A 10,169-nucleotide genomic window follows, 5' to 3' on the forward strand; every position below is an offset into this window, starting at 1 on the left:
AAGACATACACTGACAGTATGAGTATCAAACCTTCAGATGACATAAAGCTGGGAGATACAGCTAATACACTGGATGATAGAATCTAAAAAGAGTGTGATAGGCTAGAACATTGGCCAAATTTAATAAGAAGAAATTCAAAAGGGATCAATGTAAAGTTTTGTATTTCAATTAAAAGAAAAACCTTCATAAGTATAAGAGGGAAAAGGCAAGGTCAGAGAGCAGTTTGTTTGAAAAAGATCTGAGGATGCCCATGGTCTATAAGTTCCATATGAGGCAGAAATGTGATGTGGTTTCTGAAAAAACCTAATTCAGTCTTGGGTGGCATTATAAGAGGCACAGCTTCCAAGAGTGGGGAGGCATTAGCCCTTCCCTACTAATTGTGATCTCTACAAACCATATCCAGGGTATTGCACTTAATTCTGGGCACAAGGGTGGTAGGGACATTGAGAAGATGGAGATAATGCAGAGGGGAGCCATCAGGATACTGGAAATGGCTTGAATGCAGGTCCTATGAAGGCTCAGCCTTCTCATTCTCACCTGACTGTAGGACTGTAAAATTTGACTTTTCCAATCTGCCCCAGGAAGCTCATTATTGGGAAAATCTCACCATCACCCTGCATGATCCCATCAGCCTTAGGACTGACTCCACCTCATTGCCATGTTCTGTCCCTCTGATTAGCAAGTAGAGCTATGGATGCTAAGACATTTATTTGATGCGGGAGTTCAGCTCAGAACATCTCATTTCTCACCTGGCTGAACTATTCTGGGACTTCACTGACTTTTCTATCTTGCCCCCTTTGTCAGGTACCTTCCCTGGCAATTATCACATTCCCCACCCCCCCTCCCCACCCCAACACACACACACACTTTTCAGCTTTTTTTTCTGTTCTTTTTATCTTCCCTGATTAGATTGAAAACTCCTTTGGGGAAGGAATTGCCTTTCTTTTGTATCTGTATCCCTACAACTTAGCATAGGGACTGGCACCTATTAGGGGCTTAATAAATGCTCACTGACTTCCTGGGTGGAGGAAATAGTTGTTTCCAATTGTTTGAGGGTCTATGTGGAAAAGAGATTAGATTTTTTTGTTGTTTTTTGGACCCAGAAGACAGAACCATGACACATGAATGGAAGTTACAAAGAGGCAAATTTAGGTTTGATTTAAGGAAAAAAAAATTAACAATTAGAACTATCCACTAATTGGAATAGTTTCACTTAGGAGTTAGTGGGTTCTCTATTATTGGATATCATTGGAAAAGATAATAACTTTTGGGCTATGCTATAGTGGGCATATATTTAATTTTTTAATCGGACTATACTAGAATACTGACGATGTCCCTTCCAGTTCTAAAATGTTGTAACTTTCTTATTATGTGGAACCTTGGACAATGAACAGTATCAGGTAGCTTTATTTTTCCCCTAGGCCTATAGGCCAGAGGGAGCTTAACACCATGTATAAACAGGGAGGACACATTGCTTTGCATCCCATTTGCCTTGGACTGGCCTGTGTTTTGTAATGAGGGAACTCAGGAAAATTCTAGGATGTTCCAGATGTTCTTCAGCTCAGTAATCATACCTTCGGTACCTGGTATTCACTAGAAAGGGTTTAGGTGATTCAGGAAATTGGTGAGAGGTGTTGTCAAGTCAGAGAACTGAGAGCTGAAGTTGTAGAATCACCCCTGAAGCCAAGGAGCTGGTAAACCATTGTTTATTGATATAGACCATTACTTCTTATTCCAAAGCGTGAGGGACAATCAAAGTTATATAAGCCAGTGTTCATGTAAGGGTCTAAACGACCATCTTCAATTTTTACTCTAAAACTTCCTGGCCAGATTATGTGGCCTCTCTTAATCAGATTGGTCACACAATCAAATGTGAAGTCCATTCTCTGCCTCAATCATCCTAAACAGATTCAACTGTTTGCCAAGACTGAACAGGACTTAAAGGGACACTTATTCTCTTTGTCCTAGAACTTGGTTCATGAGAAGCTCTCAAGTCCCCCTGTAGATAGGATCCACAGTACACAAAGGCCAGATAATTCAAACTCGAAAGTCATAAAACGGTGGACTCTAGAGAAGCAGATGAAAAGTGGTCAGTATAGAAAGGAAGAAAAAGACTTTCTGTTGAATTCAACAACCAGTGTTGTTCTTCAGATGTTTTACTCATGTCCAACTCTTTGTGATCCAATTTGGGGTTTTCTTGGCAAAGATACTGGACTGGTTTGCCATTTCCTTCTCTGGGTCATTTAACAGATGAGGAAACAGAGGCAAATGGGGTTAAGTAACTTGCCCAGGGTCACACAGCTAGTAATTGTGTGAAGTCAAATTTGAACTCTGGTTTTCCTAACTCCCAGGCTGGAGCTCTATCCACTGCACCACCACCTGTATTAAAACCGAGCTTCAAAGAAATTAAATAATTTGTTTCTAGTTTCAGGGATAAGATCTGAATCCAGATCTTTTCAATTCCAATTTCAACATTCTATTCAGTAGACTGAGGTAGAGGTTTTTATCCAATAGCTGCAGGCCAGTCTGTCCTGAGGCTTATCATAGCCTGGTTATAATTCTGCATCTGTGTATGTCTGGGATTAGCATTACATGGTATTCTCTGATCTGCCTTGTTTTTTCCATCTCATACAGCTGGCTCCAAGCACCTAAATGCTAGAAGTTTCACCATAATATAACCCTTATGTAAGGGGCTATCACATGAAATAAAGAGCTAGGGCTTATTTTTTTTCCTCCCTAGTTTTACTTAAAGGACCACATAGTCCTCCCTGGCTAACTGTGTTGGCTCTTGTCTCTGAAATTCCTAGTCTTCTCGTGATAGCCATGGGTATCGGGCCAAGTGTAGGAAACCAATATAAATGCTGGGTGGCCTCCCATGTTTATAGGAAGTAGGGTGACAGATGGAGAAAGCCAGTCCCAATCACCCTATTCCAATGCAACTTTCTCATTAAGAAAATGTGCTTATAACTAAAAGCAGGTCTCAATGTTCACTCATTGCTAGATAAGTAAAGGCAGGGCTTTTGCAATGTTCACCTGAGTCAAATTCATTCCAGATGGGTATGACTAACCATAAGTATAAGGTTTTGCTTACGGGGCAAGCACCAGGAATTCAAATTCAAGTTATTAAATGCCTACTATGCACAAGGCACTGATTTAGACTCTAGGAACAAAGAGACAACAGACAAAAATGAAAGTCTCTGCTTTCAAGGACCTTACATTCTACTTGGTGGCATCAAAGGAGTAAACAAATAAATATCTACTGAGCCCAGGAAAAGCAGCATGAATTGTGTACTCAAAAGGGGGTAGAATGACAGTGAGGAAGGGGAGTTCACCCTAGCCTCTTGTCTAGCAGCTTCCTATTTTAAATAATTACTCTTACTAACTAGGCTCTAAGCTCTGCCATTTCAATGCTACTGAAGGATTCCAAGTGCTGTGTTGTTGTTAGGTTGTTTCAGGCATGTCTGACTCTTTGTGGCCCCATTTGGTTGTTGTTGTTTTTTGGCAAAGATACTGGAGTGGTTGGTTATTTCTTTCTTCAGCTCATTTTACAGATGAGGAAACTGAGTCAACGCGGATTTAATGAGTGTCACACAGCTAGTAAATGTCTGACACCAGCTTTGAACTCAGGTCTTCCTGACTGCAGGCCTAGAGATTTGTCAGTGTGCCACTTAGCTGCTCTAGTCATCTTCATGAGTTCTAACCATAAACAACATGTACTGATCCAGGAGCTATGGAATGTCTTCCCAATGAACTTTTTGCTTTAACTTGATTTTCCAAAGCTTTGCTTTTTATTGTAGCTGGTGAAGGTAGGTGGAGGACACAAAACAACTATAACAAAAATAGGAAAAATATTTCTAAAGATTGATAATATTTGTAAGCCTAAAGATTCTATGGGCAGCTAGTGTGTGCAATGGAGAGAGTTCCTGACCTGGCCTCAGGAAGACCTGAGTTCAAATCAGACACTTAAAAGCTGTGTGATGCTGGGCAAGTCACTAAATCCTGTTTGCCTTGGTTACCTCATCTGTAAAATGAGTTGGAAAAAGAAATGCCAAACCACTCTAGTGTCTTTGCCAAGAAAACCCCAAATAGCATCATGAAGAGTTGGAGGTGACTGAAACAACTGAACAATAAGAAAGATACTAACATACCTTCATTCACACAGCAAAGGATTACCATCTGTCCTTCCACTGCATCTTAATGCTCATTTATTTAATATCTGCTTTAACTCTACTCCTTCCAGACCAAAAGGCACTGTCAACTGTCTGGCTGAAGAACCCCAAGGATCCCTGGGGCTTTGCTTTTTCCCCATCACTGTACCCTTAGAACGTCCGAACCTTTCCATATGTCCTGCAACTGAATTCTTTTTTTTTTATATATGTTCTCTCTACCAGTTAGAGACTGTGCTCCTTGAAAGTAAGGATTAGTTTGATTTTTCTATTTGCATCTTCTACACTTAGAACAGTGCTTGCTACATAGTATGTGATTAATGAGTCCTTCCTTCCTCCCTTCCCATGTTTGTCCCTTCCTTCCTTCCTTCCTTCCTTCTTTCCTTCCTTCCTTCCTTCCTTCCTTCCTTCCTTCCTTCCTTCCTTCCTTCCTTCCTTCCTTCCTTCCTTCCTTCTTTCCTTCCTTCCTTCCTTCCTTCTTTCCTTTCTTCCCTCAAAAGTCAAAGACAGAAAGGTCCTATATATGTAAAAATGTTTATAGCAGCACTGTAAATGATTTTGTTACCTATCAAAGGAAATGGCTAAACAAATTATGGCACATAATTATCATGGAATGGAATTACTGAGTATGAGAATTTCAAGGAAACATAGGGAAGGCTGTAATGGTGATGGTAATTTGAAGATCTTCCCTGACCTTTAACAGATCAAATATAATCACATGAAGCCCATGGGGGGAGGAGCTTGCTAAAAGGATGGAACAGAAAGGGTGGAACAGGAAGGAGCAGGAGAGAGAGCCAGAACAGCTGAGAACAAGCAGTGTGGAGGCAGAGCAGTTAGCATGAGTGGGAGAGGGGTATTTTTGCTTAAGGGAGCCTGTTTTGTTTTGAAGGCCTGCCAGAGGGAAGGCTTGGGAACGTCAGTTCTCACTGAATTGGTTATGTGTATAAACTTCTTGGGTGTTATGATGGATTTGCCTTTCTGGTGTTGGGATTCAGCTTTCCGGTGTTTGAATAAATGTTTTGGTTCTGTCTTCCATGTGGAGAGTCTGTTACATTTTGTGATTCACTACTACAACACATATTCATATCTGTGGGCACCGTGAATATCACAGTGGCATTATAAAGGCATATATGAACTGATGGAGTGAAGTGCAAAAGTGGTAAAACAATGCACACGAGTATAATAATAAAAATAGAAAGAACCCTAAAGTAACACTGAACATTATGTAATTATAAGAACTGGTCTTGCCCCCTGATGAAGAAAAGATGAAATGTCCTATCCTCTTTCCCATGGAATTGTGGGTGTGTACTGTTTCATATGTATCAGACATGCTGAATATGTTGACTTGTTTTGCTTAACTTTATTTTTTCTTTGACGTAAGGAAAGACTCACTGGGGTCACTGAAAGACAAAGGTAAAGGGAATACACATGAAAATATCTGTAATATAAAAATAAAAGGTGTCAATATACTTCAAAAATCAAATAATGTATATGCTTTCTTAAGAAGAACCAGTTAGGTATTGGAGTGGATAAAACACTGCACTTGAAGTCAGAAAGACCTGAGTTCTAATCCTGATTCAGTCACTTACTAGATGTATAACCCTGGGCAAATAACAAGTCCACCCAGACTCAGTTTCCTTATCTATAAAACAGGAATAATGGTAGCACTTATTTCACAGAGTTGTGAGGATCAAAAGAGAGAATAGGTGTGAGGTACTTTGCAAACCTAAAAATTATATATACCTGCCAACTATTATTATTGTTAAATAAATCATCTATTATTATTGTTAAGTAAATCTCTAAATCATGGGATATTATAAATATGAACTGTTCCTAAAAATACATGGCGGTGGTGATAAAGATGATCATATGTGAGTGAAAAATCCTGTAAAAGACAGTAGGCGGTTCTCCTTTCTCAATGGAGATTGCTGTCAATAGGTTGACAGTTGAAGCAAACCTTTGGAGAAGAACCATTCAGTTGCAGGGCTATGAGATAAAGAAATTACTACAATATGCTGAGGGTGATTCCAACTCAGTCCCTTCTGCTCAGAATCAGTAAAACATAGATTTTTCAAAGTAGGAAACAAAAAGAGATCTCAGGAAACTCATCATCATTTTACTGACTTGGAAAGTTGTGCTCAGAAAAGTTAAGTGACTTGTCCAAGGATACATGACTATGTAGTGGCAGATGTAGGGCTAGAACCCTCTCACTTATACCTTGCAAGCTCTCTAATGTCCCAAGGCAGCTCGGTGGCACTGTGGAGAGATAGAGTGCTGGGCCTGGAGCCAGGAAGATTCCTCCTCAGACGTTTACTAGTTGAATGACCTTGGGAGGGCTACTTAATCTTTGTCCATCTCAGGTCTTCAACTGTGAAATGAGGATAATTACAGCACCCACCTCACTGGGTTGCTGTAAGGATCAAATGAGATGATATTTGGACAGGGCTTAGCACAATGTATGACACGTAGTAGGCACTTAATAACATCTTATCCCATTCTTCTCCCCACGAGTCATGAATCCTTTTCCATTTGGTGTATTCTGGGTAGTTATTGCTGCTACTACATCACATGTGTCCTAAGAGGAAGGGGAAAGAGTTCCTAACTTACATTTTATTATCATCTTCTTTGCAAACAACTGTCACTTTGCCTCAGTTTCCTTATCTATAAAAGGAAGCACCTATATCTCAGAGTTGTCATAAGAAGATAATAATTATTTAGTGCTCAGCACAGTGCCTGGCACATAGAAGGTATTGTATAGATATTAGCTTTTATTTGCTATGACTCATTCTGATTCAAAAAGGAATTATTATTATTATCTCTACTTCATAGATGAACAAGTTGAGGTCAAGAGAGGTTCAGTCACTTGCCCATAGTCACACAGCTAAGGAAGCAGAATTTAAACCCAGGTCTTGCTGGCTCCAAGGACCTATGGTGTTCTTAGAACAGTTGTAGGATCAGAGTGCCTAGCTGGACTGGTCTGAACATCTAACAGTTGTGTGAACTTGTCTTAAAGCCATTTTTTCCTAATCAATCACATGTCTGGGCTGGACAAACAATTATGGCTGCTAATTTGTTTTACAGATAAGAAGTAAAGGAAGGGCACAGGCAAACATCTTAAGACATTTTAGAAGCTCTGCCCCTAGATCTCTGAGCTCTTTGCTGGTTCTGAAACAGAACCCTGTTGCCCTGAACACAGCTTACACATTCATTTTTATGATCTATTTTTTTCCCTTTACTTTTTAAGTTACCTGAACTGCAATAGCATTTTGAAGCTCCTTTCCCACACAAGGCTCCTATAATGTGCCATGTGCTCCAGGTTTGGAGCTGCTGCAATAGGTTTCTGCCATCAAGGGAGGGCCTGAAGCTCTCCTCATTATTGCTTCAGGCTTTTCTAACACCTTCAGGTGGCCTTTTTGATTTAATGACTGATTTCCCTGGAAAAGGTGTACCACATGCACATTCTGGTCTGCTCCCAGCTCCCATTACTGGACTTGGTGTGTTATTCACATAATCCATATTTCTCCTTACCACAGAAATGGGCTAGGCTCTTCTCTCTATGAATTTATTTATACATAGATATGAATATGTGGTATGGAACTGCTTGATATAAAATCAGAAGATGGAGCAAACATGACTTCTGTGTCCGTATTTATTCATTTTTCTTTTTAAAGAAGAGACTTGATTTGGTTCCTACTCATGAAAAAGTATGCAGGCACACCCCAAAGAGAAAAAAATGCCATGTAAAGGGGAGAAACTTCAATGCTATTATCACTTTCCTTCATCTCTTCAAACCTCATAGCTGTGGGGGTTGCCATGGTGATGCAGGTTTGACCTCTCACTTTTTACTCTTCCAGGAACTAAAAAAGGCAAAAATGAGCCATTCTGTCTCAAATGAAAATCAACCTCTCTCGGTTAAAAGATGCTAAATCGCTTTCCCTTTGTCAAACCTAATGTTCCATAGCCACATTGTTGGTTTTATTTTTCCTTTTCCTCTTCCCCTGAAAGAAGAAAAGAAGAAGTAGAAGCAAGAGTGCTAAGAAAGAGAGATGGACTGATCCAGCAGCAGCCGCCATCGTGACCACGGCAGGGACAGAAGCAACGGCGGCGGCAGCAGGCCCACCAGGCAGCTGGCCAGTTCTGCTGCAAGTTTTTCAGGGATCAGGGACGACTGCTTCCGCACCTTCCCTTCTTTACAGATCTTTTTCGACTTTTTATCTATTTGAGGGATGGGGGGTGCGGTTAGCTGATGGTGGAGTCGTTGCTTTTTTATTATGTGGAGGGAAGCTAAGTTAAAATATCAGAAATAATAGCTGACAGTCTCATAGCATTCTAAAACCTTAGTGATAATATGCTGCATGTGACAGCAGAAAGGGTAAATCTGGTTGTTGTTATTAATATTCTTAAATCTTTTTTTTTGCAGCAAACCAGCTGTTTTGTCAGCTTTGGCATGTGTTCAACTTGCACGTGTAGGTTTCCTAAAAATCACATGCCTGGACATGGATACTCTCCTTTGGTGAAAGGCAAAGGACAAGAGATGCCGAACAAGGTGGCCTGTGTTATCTGTACTCAGACAGTGCCTTGCAAACAGACTGCCTCCTTCTGTTGATTTCAGAGAAGTGGGCCCATCCACTCTTCTCCTTCTTTTCTCTTTCTCTGCATTATTACAGCCATGTCTCTGGAGTACTTGTGGAGTCAGTGTGATAGCAAATAAAGCCCTCCAGCTCAATGATGGCCTAGGCTGTGATAAAGGCTGAAAGGCCTGATTTGGTTTGGCTCTGATGGAAATTCCTAAGCACTCAGGATAGATCTGTCAAACCTCTCCTGCATGTGAATTACACATAGTTACAAGCTAGGCAATGACTCCAGATTGGTCATTACCACACACCACATTTACTTGTTTCATTCCTCACTTATTTAATGTGATGAATATTGTTTAAAAATAATAATAAATGGCAGTAATAGGAGTGGTACATGCACCTAACTTTATCAGGGAGATGCCATTACAATAGAATCTCTAAGGCTGAGAACCCTTTAGGAATCTCATTCTCTCCAGGTCAGGCAGTAATGTTTCTCTAAGACCATATAATAACATAATGTACAATACTGTATCACATGGAATTGTACCACTCCCAGAGAACAATATGCTACAATGGAAAGAAAGCCCTACAGACAAAGTACCTAGGTTTAAACCCTACTTCTGATGCTTCTTACTGGGTAAGTAATTTCCCTGGCTTCAGTTTCCTCACCTGTACATTAAGGAGTAGGTTGCATTAGATGACCCTGAAAGCTCTTAGAAGGCCCGATCTAGGGTCCTACTGAAGGCCCAAAGCTTGAAGATGTGCTACCTTAGTGATTTTTATGTTCAAGTATTATCTTGTCACTAAAGGTAACTAAAGCCAGTATCTTTTGCAAAGGTCTTCCAGGTTTTGTATCTTACCACTTCTGTTACTCCAATGAGTTTCCTGTAGTAATAAATTCTCAGCGCATTCTCTCTTTGCTTGTTGAATTATGTCTTGTAGATTTTTTTTTTTACTCTGAGAGTCGTAAGGTATGTGAAGTAAATGTTCTCTTTCTTCATAGTAAGTCATAATGCCTAATCCAGTAGCTGTCTCTCATCTTACTCTAGGGGCCTGTTTCTGAGAACACACTCTGAAGAGGGCTTAACAATATCCTTTCCTGGCCCCCAACTACCCTCTCTTCTTAATGAAGTGGCGTTTCAAAAGTTTGAAGGGCTAATTTGTAGAAGGGTGAAGCTATCAAATTCAGTATGTGTGTTTTGATCAGATGTTCAGAATTTAAATTTAAATTAAAATAACCGAACTCTTTCATGCTATGCACACATATACACATATTTCTCTCTCTAAGTACCTTTCATTCCTCATTTTCCTTAGTGTTATAGATCTAAGACTGATTAGAGTGTGTCAGATAAGCAAATAGCCAATGATATTCTACGGTTACAGTTTAGACTCTGCAGGTTAAATCCAAATGACATCCATCCCTGT

The sequence above is a fragment of the Petaurus breviceps genome, unplaced genomic scaffold (assembly GCF_028583685.1).
Source record: "Petaurus breviceps papuanus isolate PSGF00001 unplaced genomic scaffold, PetGlider_PUasm1.0 37, whole genome shotgun sequence".
NCBI classification, from domain to species: Eukaryota; Metazoa; Chordata; class Mammalia; order Diprotodontia; family Petauridae; genus Petaurus; species Petaurus breviceps.